Source organism: Mercenaria mercenaria, chromosome 7 (genome assembly GCF_021730395.1).
Source record: "Mercenaria mercenaria strain notata chromosome 7, MADL_Memer_1, whole genome shotgun sequence".
NCBI classification, from domain to species: Eukaryota; Metazoa; Mollusca; class Bivalvia; order Venerida; family Veneridae; genus Mercenaria; species Mercenaria mercenaria.
In genome coordinates, this window is record NC_069367.1 from 23,077,968 (window position 1) to 23,093,686 (window position 15,719).

Genomic DNA, 15,719 nt, shown 5'->3' on the forward strand with positions numbered 1-15,719 from the left:
AGCACTAAGGACTACTCATACTCAAACTGTTTCGTACTTGTTACAAATGACTACATAAAATAGTATGGGTTGTATGGTTGTTTGAACAATATGATCAAAGATTATTTTATCTCTTGTCAACATGTCTGTTTGTGCAGTTTATCTTGCTTCATATTACAAAACGCTCAGTGCTCACACTTGACAAACTTGAAATATTTCGATTAATATAAATTTTCTTCAAGTAGTAGGAGATAACAAATACAGCGATAAAACTCTTTCTAGTCTAAATCCTCAACAGCAGCATTAAAGTGTCTCTAAATAATTATAACGAAATCAGTAACTGTTTCGCAAAATCTTGCTATGACAGTTTTAATTATGGCAGTTTGCTTCATGATAATAATTTAAAAATGCTTTCATGGTGATATTAGCATCAGCAAATGATATACATACGTAAAATTAGCAAGATCAGCTTATCAAAGACCCAAAATAGTCTTTAAAAGTAACATAACGAGTTTTTTTTATATCTGTACATATGTGTATATAAAAAGGATTTAAACATAACTGCTGGTTTTGTAGACGAACATTCTTTATAATAACGTTTTAATAATTCAATAATTGTTTCATAAGTAAAATAAATATGATGTCAAAAGCTTTTCAGATGTTGTTAACTCTAACGTCTACAGTCTAAAAAAAATGCGTTTACATGTTTGTCAGATAAAATGCTTCTTAGGTGGCAGGGTTGCGTTTTTATGCTAGATTTTAAGCAAGTCCACGATTCGCAACTGTTTTTCTTCATAAGTTGCAAGTACGAAAAAGCAGTATTTTTGCTTTACATTGTGATATGGCACTAAGGTCAGCTTCAAAATGAAAGCATTAATTTTGACCCATGTGGTCAACAACTTTAAAAGGAGTAGACATTGCAGCCTACCCCTAACCACTCTTGAAACTGAAAGAATTTGGGCATATTTTCCTTTCTTACAACACATGCCATACACGCGTTTGTGTACTTTCATACGATTACACAAAGTTTTCATATAAATCAAGCCTCGAGTTGCAAAGCCCTGCTAAGCACAGTGTCAACCACCAAGTTTTAGGTGAAAAAGCAAGTCAAAGACACTTATCTCCGTTTTGCTGCAGAAAATACCTGATTCGTTTAATTCTGCCTCCAGAAAGAATGACTCACAAAATTTATGGATCTAGTTGTAGCCAAATATTCGCATCTGCTATTTACATCTACATGCATGTACATATAGATTTCTTTTACAATAAAGTTTCATTAATTAAAAAATTAATATTAAAACACTTTGAAAAAATCAACGGGGCTATAATTCGAAACTGCTCCCCTGCCACCTTAACATTTTGGCTGACTATGCACAAACATTTGTACTGTTTTGAGGAAAATGACGCTACATAAAGCGACGTGTGCGAACACCTTAAATCACGCGCATCAAGCTTGATGTTGGTTTCTGTTTAATATTTATTTAGACGATGTGGACACAGTTTCAAGGAAGATTATCTCTTGTTTTTCTTTATTTGTTTGATAATAAATTTTGAAGGATAGTTTCATGCATAGACTGTCAATTAACATTCCAATTTTAGATTTCGTCTTTATGAATGTTTAATTTTAACCATCAAGTGTTTCAAAGAAAAAAATGAGAATGCAAGTCATGTGATTCTAGTTCATAATTGCCAATGTCTTAAACTTCTATTAAAACAGCTATAAAAACTAAAATGAACCACATAAAATGCGGTGTCCATTTATTGTAGCATTGATAAATTTAAATGTTAAAAAAAACATTTATCGCAACGATATTATATCAACGGTTTGATTAAAAAGAAACTAAATGAAATTAATGATCGAATCATCTAAACAATGCTGAAAGTAATCAGTCATGAAACCATTAAGTGAAAATAGTTGATGTTGATCGCCTTAAAATACTGGTCAGTTTTATTTCAATAAAAGAAATAAGCCATTTATTTTGATTTATATAATAAATGTAAATAAAAAGAAAAATATGATAAAGTGAGTTAGTTTTAGAAAATATGCAACAAATTACATCAAGTTAGCCTAGCCATGAGTTTTAGTAGAATAGCTTTAATTAATCAATTAATGTATCATACGCATATGTACACACTTATTGTAACATACATAGTAGCATGGTATAACATATACAGTCATTCAGACTGAACAATGAGAGACTGTCACAAAGCATTCAATGTCAGTGATATACATATACACGGTAAGAACTGAGCAGCAAATATGTATCAACTGTTTACGAGATCCTTGAATAAATGTTTGAATAAATTTACCTTGATTTATTCACGGATCTGTTACAGTTTAGAGGCGCGCTGCATTGGCAACAAACAATGAACAATCCGTACCCCTAGAGCTTTGAAAGTCTTTGTCTTCACGTTTAGTCATCCCCTTTAATATGATCACAAACGCAGTGTCGTTTTCGGTTTCTAATTCTTTATGATTATGTTTACACCATTGAAGTGTGATGGCAATGAGGAATCACTACTGAACATTGATTTTCAGTAGAAATAACAGGTTTAAAGACGCATCACAAATGTAATTCCATGATGGTAATTATACATGATTTGTATGAAAACTATGAGATATACAATAATTTAGTTTTAAATTGACAGTGACATATGTTAGGCCAAGACAATGCGTTTAATGACTTAACATTTTATTGAATTAATGTAGCAATATGCACATAAATCAGTGCATTTAGTTAAACTCCAATTATGTTTTGTTTCTACAAGTGTAAGATAGTTATTAATCTATATTCTGTATGTTTTAAGACTATGCTGAAAAGAGATTATTATAAGTAACGATTCAGTGACCATGTTTTTTTAAAAAATTTATTCTACCAAGCCCTTAAAAGTCCTACCTTAGTTAGGCCTGAGTTGCATAATTATCTCATATAACACAGAAACAGTATCTTCGTGAAAGACACGCAAAATTATGTGTTTAAGAACCCTAACTGAGTTAAATATTAGTTGATCTAATCATCCACCAACGTTTAGTGAAAATAACAGTGAATACATGCAATATTAGAAGTTTAGAAGAATTAACGTAGCACAAAAAGAGTTGACAGGAAACGAAACAGCAAAATGAAGGCCGAAAACCTAGAACGAATTACATCGCCGTAAAACAAAACGTTGATATATAGACTGGCGTTAAGTCTAACTTTTCTCCTAGCTGCAAGATATCATGGGCTTAAACAATTGATATATAACAAGAAATACTCAAAAGATTATAACCTTTTACATATGCTTCGTTAATTATGAACAGAGTTATTGCACGGTGGCCCATCTAAGGCATTTGGTGTGAGTTCCGTTAGAGCTGATTTAAGCTGCATATATATTCTGAACTTATGTATAAAACTAACAAATTTCATGTTATTCCATGTTTAAAAGGTGGTCAATTACATTTTAACATTATTTTATGACACGTCTTAACCTTAATTAAACGAATGGTAATTCAGATGTTTATTGATATGTGTTTATTTCCCTTGTTTTAATTATGTGTTTAGGAGACTTTATACCTTCATTTCGTCATAATACACACTCATGCAAAAGATGTGATAACAACACGCGATCTTGTTGACACGCATTAATCTCCTGCTACAACTGCTCTTGAAAACGTCGATAACAGCAGTGTTATGCTAAAAATGATCTTTTAAACATATGAGTTCACGTAAGCGTTTATCAAGTGGAATTCGATACTTTCTTTAACCAGGTTTAAAGTACTCGATCAAGACGTCCATGTATTTGTGGTGCGACAGTACCTTTAACAAGAGCACCGCCTACGGGTGTCATCGCTCGTCTGCAAGTGCTAGACAGTATGTAAAGAAAGTGTTATAGTTCATATAGTACAGAAAGGGTCATAATTCTGAAAACGTGCATATCAGAGTTATGACCTACGTAGTCCCATCATGAAGATGAACAAGTGTGCAAAGTTTCAAAGCTGTAGCTCTTTTGGGTTTTTAAGAAATAGTGAACCTAAATAAAAATTTTAACCAAGACTCTCAATTTTTCTAAGTACTAAAAGGCCATTATTCTGACAAAATGCATATCAGAGTTATAGGTCTTGGCCTACATAATTCCCTAAAACATGTGCGAAAAGTTTCAAAACTGTAGCCCTTATAAGTTTTGAGAAAAGGTGGAACTAAACAAAAAAAAAACACATAACCTAGAAACTACATATCAGCGTTATGATTCTTGGCCTACATAGTCCCCTTCTGATTGTAAACAAGTGTGCAAAGTTTCAAAGCTGTAGCTCTTGCACTGTTTGAGAGAATCTTGACCTAAATAATAATTTCAACCAACGCCGACACCGACGCCACAGCCGACGATTAAGTGACGACAATACATCGTAAATGTTTTCTTTTTTTTAAAAGTCAGACAAGCTAAAAATATAGTTATTTGAATGACATGAGCCATCAGAAGGTTTAGTTTTACGTGTAAGTCGGCCTATAGATTCAGAATCCTTTGAAAATCAGTAAAACTAAACAAATAAACTCTTCGTAGAACAAATGAGAGAGTGTTTAACTACTCTATAGGCATGGTTTTTATCATGTTCACAGCATCGTTTCAACTAATGAATATTTCTCTTTTTTTTCTTATATTCCAAGCAAATATACAACTTACAATAATATAATGTTATTAATCATATTATTTCATATTGGTCTTGTTATCTATCTGAAGGTACTGGTATTGGTCCATGGTCAAGGAGCGATCATAGTTAATACGACTTCCCTATGACATATATAAAAGCAAATATGAATTAATTTGATTCGCGGTAATGCTATTATTTAACTGCTTATTGGTTTCAGCAGTCTAAATACTTGACTACCGTATTGGATCTGTTTTCTTGCATAGGCATATTTGTCACATTGGCCCTGATTTTCTCATAATGCTTTAGTTGTTTTCCTAACCCCGGGGACAACGTAGGTAAAAAAACAACATTCGTTTCCATTCCATGCTGTTCCTTGGTTTTGTGAAAATCCTTCCTTACAACGCACAATTTCCCATATTGCTTTGTCATTGTTAACGTGAATTGTTAACATAATTTTCATAAAACTTGCATGAATATGTACAAGTATGTAAACATTCAATGAAAATCATCTTTTGCTATATTTCTATTTCTTTATACCATAAAATCATTTTTCTGTTGAAGATATTAGTACAGCAAAAATATCCTATCCTTTTCCCCATACTTACATGTACAATTAACAGATAATGAAATCAAAATTTAATGTACCCTGTAAGATGATTTGTTTGTTTGTTTGTTTTGGGTTTAACGCCGTTTTTCAACAGTATTTCAGTCATGTAACGGCGGGCAGTTAACCTAACCAGTGTTCCTGGATTCTGTACCAGTACAAACCTGTTCTCCGCAAGTAACTGCCAACTTATTTCATACCAGAATGTTACTTTGACAGACACTGTTTGAATTCCATGAATCAAGCGGAAAAGTAAGATGACGTTTGACAACTAGCATGTATTTTCTTCACAAATTGCCAGTAACTGTGTCTGACACAATAACCATTCAAGCATTTCTAATGATCTTAAAGTTATCAGAAATCTTCAAATACTGGTTAAAAGAACATTTGGGCTCATGGTGTATAGCAATTCTTTAGAGCACATGAAGTTAAATCTTTTCTTTTGATTTTCAGGCAATAATTAAAACAGATTAACTCTTACAGTTAAGCGCGAGAAGAAAGTACGAGTTGCTTCCCGGTCCATTCAAACTGGGGTAACGAAGTGTAGGCCTTTACAATTGAAAGTTGACCAAAAGACAGGTTGTGAGCAAGATGAATGCATTGTCTTCAATGTTTAGGAAATCTTATGATGTTGTAATATTGTAATAATAACATCAGCATGTTCGTAAAGAAATTAAGGGGGAAACCTGTAGTATAAATGAAACAAGGCAACAACCATATTGCTACACTGAGTAATATTTTCGCGATCTATTTAAACAGAAAACAAAACTGATGATGGAATGGTTTTGAATGTCAACCAGTCTTTAGGACTATTTTGCTGATGAAATATAGACACTTGAGTCCTTTGGCAATCTGGAGCAAACTTAACACATTGTATAGGACCACAGAATCTGAGAGGAATAAAATTAGGGACCAAATAGCAATATATTTATTGGTTTATTTTCCGTGTTTACATGACTGACTATCGTAATATCCTGCAAGTTATTACAACAATTTGTTGCCTTGTAAAAACAACAAAGGTTTCATTTTCAACAATCTGTTAACAAAATGATAGGATTCGATCAAAGAATTCAGACAGTCAAGCAGTTCAATTATTATTGGTCAGACTTGATCAGTACCATACGACTTGTGTCAGTGGGAAAGTTTTATTCCTCCAGGACCTCTTCTTCTACCGAAATATCAGTTATGAAACATATTTCTTAAAAGGTTTTCCAAGTCTTCAAAATAAAATCAAGTGATTATAGTGGAGGGTTCTATAATACTCTGCTCAACGCTTAATCGATTTCGCTTTAGAAACACCTGCAGAAATAACAAATGCAATTGAGAGTAACTCGTTTAAGACATTACTAAAATTCTGAAAATAAATGTCAACTTTGTTGATCTTCAGAGTGTATTTCTCACGCTTTGAACACAATCATCCATGTAACTTGATTTGCTTGTGAATTCCCATTGAAACTTTTATTCAAATTTGCCACAGGTATCTGAAATAGAATTGTGGAGACATTCTCGGAGAAGGACATTTTAATCGTATCAAAAACGTTATTTCAATCTTAGCCTTAAAGACATTTTCATTAACAATCATTACAGTAAAATTCCTTTTTATTCGATTAAATATCACAAGTTAAACATATGCAACAACCGGCCTTTGTGAGCCACTCATTCTCCCTGGACAAAACTCTATGCCCAAAAGGTCCCCCATAACCCCGCCAACTTACATATTTAAAAAGATGCCTTATGAACTAATACTTCTAATATTAAATCTTATTATTGTTACTACGTTCGTTAGAAACAAAGATACTCAGGGTTCAGTATTCCCTTTATCGTCTTCATATTTTAACAAACCTTATATTTTGTGTGATAAATGGGTTAACTGACAATATTATAAGAATGACATCTGGTGAACATATAAAGTTATATGTGAAAAAAATCAGATACTAATACGAATAGACTTACACAATTTTGAATATGTAGGAATAAAATTAATTCATTTACGCTTTGATGAAGATATGGGATATATATACGCGTAGGAAATCTTGCGTGGAGAGAAAAAGCGTATTTGACATTTTAAATCCAAAAGAGGAGTACGAAGAAAACGAGAACGAGCATATATCACGTATGGAAGTAAATTTGTACCATTTCATTGAAGCATCCCGTCGAACGTGGGCCTGAAGTTGAAAAACCTGTATAATGCCCATATTTACCATGATACTAGAATGTCATATTCAACATAAGAATGACACATTTAGAATGGTTCCTGTTAAGTTCCGTTTTAATTGTTCTACCACAGTATGATTATGCTCAGGTACTACTTAAAACTTAAAATAATGGCAGTTCTATCTAACAAAAGCCTATAATTACCTGTCATTGACTTGGGAATCTAGTCGTACATACAGAGTTGTTTTATATTCAACCATATCAAGTACATTTGATATAACTTTGCAAAATTTAAAGTTGATATCTACGGTAGTGAAAGATGCCTATGTTATCCTTAGTGTCTTTTATTTTGTTAGAGATGTTAATTACAATGGTTTAAGGAATTATCAAGGAGGGACAAAACCATTCCTTCATTTGTATCGAATGTTTGTTCAAAGGGTGCCTAGGTTAGTGTCTAGCTGCAGGGCGCGACCTATCATAATAATATATTTCAAAAAGGCGAATTCCGAATTCTAGTACTTTACCTTGTTACATGTACTATGAAAAAAAACTAAGATGAAAAAGTAAACTAATAATCCTATTAAAACAATTTCTATGACTGATAGAATACAACGATGACATCAATTAACGCACGTATTTTTGTGAAATTAAATATATCTTTAAAACGCAAATATGCGAACCAAATAGCTATCATCTGTCTCGTGGGAATACTAAAATCTTTTGGCTTGAAGATAAAAAATGATATTACTAAAAGCGTTCTCTAAGGTGGCATGGGGCGGGGTTTTGCTAGACTTTAAACAAGTCCACGATTTTCCACTTTCTCGTTATAAGTAATAAGTAAAAAAACGTACATTATTTTGTACTTCTGCTTTATATTGTGATATGGCAACAAGGTAAGCTTCACAAAATGAAAGCATTAAGTTTTACCTATGTGGTCACATTTAAACGGAGTTGACATTACAGCCTACCCCTAACTCCTCTTAAAATCAAGAAAATATGAACAGTTTTATTACCAACACATGCCATACACTCGTTTGGGTACTTTCATACAATTAAACCAGGTTTTCATATAAATCAACCCTAAGGGCGCAAAGCCCTGCTTAGTGTCTGTCAACCACTAAGTTCAGGTGAGAAAGCAGATCAAAGACACATAATGTCCGTTTTGCTGTATAAATCGGCGGATTCGTTCAAATCTGCCTCTCACAAAATTTATGGATCTAGGCGTAGCCAAATGTTCGCATCTGCTATTTATAGCTGCGTGGATGTACATATAGATTTCTTTAAGAATAAACTTTCAAAAATTAAATCGTTGATATCAATAGACTTTGAACAAAGCTACCCTAAATATTAAACAAGAGGGCCATGATGGCCCTGTATCGCTCACCTGAGTACCATTGCTCAAAATTATATGATCAAGTTTTGACATAGAGCACATAGGCATACACATTAAATATCATCAGGATAAACATTTTCTTGTAACAGTCCCTTTTGACCTAGTCAGGGCCAATTTCCATATCAAGTTTGAGGGTCCTAGGTTCAAATGCTGCTTTTTTTGTACTAACATGACTATTCCTTACCCTGGAAGACTTATAACATTTATAACAAATCTCATTAGATGCTGCTGAGATATATTCGTTTACATAAAATAAATGGAGGTAATTTGTCATAAATTCAGTCAAAAGCTATCTACCATGATTGTCCGAGTCCATCTGATGGCACTATGACATTTCAAATCGGTATCTTCATTAGTTACCGAGATACACCAATTTTAATTTAAAACAAAGGGAGGTAAAATCAGTCCATAGCTGTCTTCCCTGATTGCCTCAGTCCAACTAAAGACAATAATGAAATTTCAAATGGGTTCTATAAATATTTACCGAGATAAATCCATTTTTATTAAAATCAAGGGAGGTAATCATGCATGGGTATATGCATGTAGAAGATACAGAGTACAGGCCTATACAACAATATATTAGTAAAATATTCATATCGATAAATGTTCAATCAAGAGTTATCTAATATGACTATTTCTACCATGAGAGACATAAATAACGTCTCAAACCAATCTCATTAGAGGCTGCTAAGGTGTATTCATTTAGATAAAAAATAAAGGGAGGTAATTTGTCATAAATTCAGTCAATATGTATCTTCACTGATTGCCCAGTTCATCTGTTAACATAAATGAAATTTCAGATCAGTATCTTCATTAGTTACGGAGATATATACATTTTAATTTGAAATAAAGGGAGGTAATTTGACATAAAATCAGTCCATAGTTATCTACCCTGATTGTCTCAGTCCAACTAATGACAACCATGACATTTCAAATAAGTCCTATATGTACTTACTGATATAAATCCATTTTGATAACAATAAGGGGAGGTAATCAGATATAAAATAACTCTGAAACCTACGATTGGATCTGACATGGAGTCCAAGTTTTATTTCTGTTGAAGATATTTTGGAAGTTTGTGTCAAATCAAACCATAAATGAAGTCTCTATATGGCTGCAAAAGCCAAAATAGCAAATTTTGGACCTTTAAGGGTCCATAACTCTGGAACCCATGATGGAATCTGACCAGTTCAAGAAAGGAACCAAGATCTTGTAGTGATACAAGTTGTTTGTAAGTTTAGTTAAAATAAAATCATAAATGAAGCTGCTATTGTGCAGACAAAGTCAAAGTAGCTAATTTTGGCCCTTTCAGGGGTCATAACTCTGGAATCCAAAATAGGATCTGGTCAGTTCAAGAAAAGAACCGAGATCTTATAGTGATACAAGTTGTGTGCAAGTTTGGTTAAAATAAAATCATAAATGAAACCACTATCGTGCAGACAAGAAATTGTGGACGGATGACGGACGAAGTACGATCACAAAATGTGACAGAAAAAAAAGAAAAAAAACAACGACCGGGGCCATAATTCGAAATTGTTCCCCTGCTATCTAAAAGCTGAGAAAGAAACTCGCCTGTTGATATTTGTATATTTTGAATTATACGCATGATGGACAAAACAAAAACCACTTTCTCTATCAATAGTATTATTCTACACAGATGATATTATTATTATAATATATATTATAATTATATGTATTTTCCCTCTAAATGGTTTATTATTAAACTTTAGTAATTCTATGTATTTTCCCTCTAAATGGTTTATTATTAAACTTTAGTAATTCTATGTATTTTCCCTCTAAATGGTTTTCAGTAAAAAAGAACCCAAACCACTCTGAGAATCCAAAATTATGTTGTTGTTTTTTAAAACTTTCGCAAAACGTTTTAGGCATACATTGTTAGGAAAATCAATACAAGTGTCAGGTGAGACAACAGTCATAAATTACTTCAATTTGATAAAACTGATTAGACGTAGGTGCTCTCAACCATATTTGAGAGTATTGATAAATTAACTTGCAAATCTGAAAACAAATAGTCTTTTTGTAAGAAGTCAGAGAAACTTTATTTTCTTATTACATTAAATAATTATTATTTCAATGTTCCAAAACGCCATTGATTACGCAAATGTTGAAAGTCATTAACGGCAGTTCTATCAAGGAGGGACTCTTTGTACTTCCTCTGTGGTGAGTTGTCTCAAGGGTGACTTGAGTACTGGCTAGCCTGCATCTTGAATGGCTTGCATGGTTCTGTTTAAAGTTACACTAAAAAACTTGTAAAATTCGTTATTTTTTATCGCAGAATGTTAACAAAAAAAGACACCAATCGAACTTTGAATTCCAACACATAATATCTATCTTACACATGCAATTTCATGTAATTAAAGTAAATTACCAAATTCGTATTATCCATTTGTTTTAGTTTGAATGAAAATAGTATAGGCTAATCTCCTCTAGATAAACAGATATTAAACAAAATACAAAACATTTTGTTCTGCTCCAGAATTACTTTCCATACATCTGTAAAAATCATTTATATATTTCTCTGAAGCATTGAATATATGGGCTTGAATTATGTCCAAATCTTTTGTTTGATTTGTCCATAATGATGCCTCCAACTTTTATAAAACTTCATCCTACGTAAGTAACAAATCAAATCAAGACATCTAACAAGGACTGATTGGGATCCATGACAATATTCGTTTTTGACCGATGTTTAAACATGTTTAGGACCGATTCAAAACCTGTTTCGTTTTCCCTACCGAGGACAGTACTCTTTAACATAATTATTCTTTTAGTATTTCATCATTTGGACGGAATTATGTTATTATCAACGTATCACAACAACATAATTTCGCTTTTCAAAAGGTCGTAAAAAGGACAGAGAAGAAATCTCTGCCTTAAACGGATTTAGATAACAGTAATTTCGTTAGTCATAACCTGTACGAAATTTTACAGTTGTAAATTAGTATTCTTTTTCAAAATTACAGCCATTATTATTTCAAATTTACACCTGTAGATTTTATATAATATGTATGTTTATGCCTTCGAGGAAGGATGAGTATATTGGTTTGCAGATATCGGTCTCTCAGTCTGTAGGCCTTTCGGTCGGTCGTTCGGTCGGTCGGTCCGTAGACCATACGGTTTCCGGATGATAAATCAAGAACGCTTAGGATAATGAAAGTCAATAGGGAGGATGGTCATGACCAGCAATAACCCCTGATTGTTTTGAGATCAATAGGTCAAAGGTCAAGGTCACAGTGACCCAGTGACCCAGAACAGTTAAACGATGATAACTCAAGAATGCTTAGATATAGAAACATTAAAGTTAAAAGGAACGTGACCAGCAAATAATCTCTATTGATTTTGAGGTCAGTAGGTCAAAGATCAAGGTTATATTGTCCCGGAACAGTTAAATAGTTTCCAGATTATAAGTCAAGAACGTTTGGGTCAAGAATCATGAAAGTTAATAGGGAGGTTAGGTATTACCAGCATATGACCACTTTTGACTTTTAGGCCATTTGGTCAAAGGTCAGGGTCACAGTGACCCGAAACAGTTTATCTGTTTCTGGACGATAACTCAAGAGCCTTTGTGCCTAGGATCACGAAAGTTGATAGGAACGTTGATCATGACCAGCAGACGACCTCTTTTGATTTTGTGATCAATAGGTCAAAGGTCAAGGTCAATGTGGCCCAGAACAGTTAAATGATTTCCGGATTATAACTCAAGAGTGCTTTGGCGTATGACCATGAAAGTTCAAATGGAAGTTGGTCATGGCCAGCAAATGACCCCTATTGATTTTTAGATCAGTAAGTCAAAGGTCAAGGTCACAGTGATCCGGAACAGTAAAATGGTTTTCAGGTGATAAATCAATAATGCTGGGATCTAGGTTCATAGAAGTTAGTTGGGAGGTGGGTAATGACCAGCAATAACCCTTTTTATTTTGAGATCATTAGGACAAAGGTCAAGGTCTCAGTGGCCCGGAACAGTTTAACCGTGTCCGGACGATAACTCAAGAATGCTTTGGCGTAGGATCACATTAGTTAATAGAGAGGTTGGTCATGACCAGCAGATGACCAATACTGATTGGGTCTATAGGTCAAAGATCGAGGTCACAGTGACCCGGAAATGTTAAATGGTTTCCGGAGGTAACTTGAGATTTTGAGAACTCTTGCGCATAGGATCACGAAACGTTATAGGGAGGTTGATCGTGACCAGCAGATGAATCCTATTAATTTTGGGGTCAGTAGGTCAAACGTCACAGTGACCCGATCACGAAACTTAATAGGGATATGATCATGACCAGCACATGACCCCTATTGATTTTGAGCTCTACAGAGGTCACATTGATCCAGAACAGTAAAACTTTTTAGTCAAATAACTAGAGAAGGCTTTGGTCTAAGATAACATTTGATACGGAGGTCACTTATGACTGGTAAATAACCCATAATGATTGATCTGAGGTCAGTACGTCAAACGTCTAATGCACAGTGACCAAATAATTAACTGAATGCATCAAGTGGCCATTTCGTGTTCTACGAGCTCTTATTTAATTTACAGCTGTAAAACGACTGTAAAACAGTTCGTATTATGCAAATGAGATACAACTGGAAAAAAACTTAAAACTGTAAAAATGAAAAAGTTACAGTCGTAAATATGCCTAAAAGTTACAGCTGTAGAAATGTTAGATCTTTATACATGACAGGTGTGGAAAATGACGGCATTATTTTAAGGGATTAAAGCATGGCAATATGACTAAAGTATATCTCCAATTAACGCTACGCACATTGGCTCTTAAGACGTGCTATTGATAGCCTCGTTCTGACGACTTTTCCAGTAGCCAAACAGATGCTTACTTACAACATTTTATATGTGAAAGGTGAAGTTTAAAAAATCTATATTTAGTCAGGGATTTTCATATTTACAATTCTTATGACGACCACATCGCGACTACGCCCTCGTGTTTTGAGAGAAATCATATGTCATGGTACGGACTTGGTCACGTAAGGTGTCAGACAGCCGGCTAGCTCAGTCGGTATGGCACTCGCCCCGTAAGCGAGAGGTCACGGGTTCGAGCCCCGGACTGACTGCAAATTTTTCTCACCCTTTGACATTCGACGCTATTTTGATGGTTCAGCCAAATGCTTATTGAAACAAGTCGTTTGATTGGTTCAAATAAAAATAGATTTGCGAAAATAAAAATAGCAATATCTGAAATCCAAAATATACATAAGACGAATGTGAATGGGTTAAAATGGGTTAAATGGGTGTCTCTGTGAATTTCAGTTATATCCCACCAAAATGCATAAAATTGACTGACAATACTCCTGTTTCCCTCCAAAAAAGTTACAGCTGTAATTTTGGGACATAACCATTTTACAACTGTTACTTTCCACAGTTATGTTTTACAGCTGTTTTTTTGAGACATGCATGTCTTACACCTGTAAATTTCAACTGTATTTTTGTCATTTTCCACTTACAGGTCTTTTACAGCTGTAATTTCAAAATACAAGTCTTTTGCAGACGTTTTACAGCTGTTAAACAGGTCCTTATTAGTCCCCTACTGGTTGAAAACCAGTTTCGGGGACTATAGGAATGCGCTTTTCCGTCATTCCGTCCTTCCGTCCGTCCGTCCGCAATTTCGTGTCCGGTCCATAACTCTGTCATCCATGAAGGGATTTTAATATTAATTGGCATAATTGTTCCCCATGATAAGACAACGTGTCATGCGCAAAACAAAGGCCCACTAGCTCAAAGGTCAAGGTCACAATTGGAGGTCAAATGTCAACAGGGCTTTTTTCCTGTCCGGTCCATAATTCTGTCATCCATGAAGGGATTTTAATATTTCTTGGCAAAAATGTTCCCCTTGATGAGACAACATGTCATGCGTAAAATCCGACCCCTAGCTCAGAGTTCAAGGTCACAATTGGAGGTCAAAAGTCAACAGGGCTTTTTTCCTGTCCGGTCCATAACTCTCCTATCCTTGAAGGGATTTTAATATCACTTGGCACAAATGTTCCCCATGATGAGGTGACGTGTCATGCGCAAATCCCGGACCCCTAGGTCAAAGGTCAAGGTCACAATTGGAGGTCAAAGGTCAACAGGGCTTTTTTCCTGTCTGGTCCATAACTCTCCCATCCATGAAGGGACTTTAATATTACTTGGCAAAAATGTTTTCCATGATGAGTCGACGTGTCATGCGCAAAACCCGGACCCCTAGCTCAAAGTTCAAGGTCACAATTGGAGGTCAAAGGTCAACAGGGCTTTTTTTCCTGTCCGGTCCATAACTCTCCCATCCTGGAAGGAATTTTAGTATTACTTGGCAAACATGTTTCCCATGATGAAACGACGTGTCATGCGCAAAACCTGGACCCTTAGCTTAAAGGTCAATGTCACAATTGGAGATCAAAGGTCAACGGCTTTTTTCCTGTCCGGTCCATAACTCTCCTATCCATGAAGGGATTTTAATATTACTTGGCACAAATGTACCTCATAATAAGACGATGTGTCATGCACAACTTACAGACCCCTAGCTCAAAGGTCAAGGTCACACTTAGCAGTCAAATGTTAATATAGCATGAACAGGGTTTGTTACGTGTCTGGTCCATAACTCTGACAATCATTAAAGAATTTTAATATCACTTGGCACAAATGTTCCCCATGATGAGTATTACTTGGCAAACATGTTTCCCATGATGAAACGACGTGTCATGCGCAAATCCTAGACCCCTAGCTCAAAGGTCAAGGTCACATTTGGGGTCAAATGTCAACAGAGCTTTTTTCCTGTCCCATCCATAACTCTGCCATCCATGAAGGGATTTTCATATTACTTGGCACAAATATTCCCCATGACGAGACAATATGTCATGCGTAAAGCTCAGACCCTTAGCTTCAAGGTCAAGGTCACAATTGGAGGTCAAAGGTCAATAAGGTTTTTTTCCAGTCCGATCCAGAACTCTGTCATCCA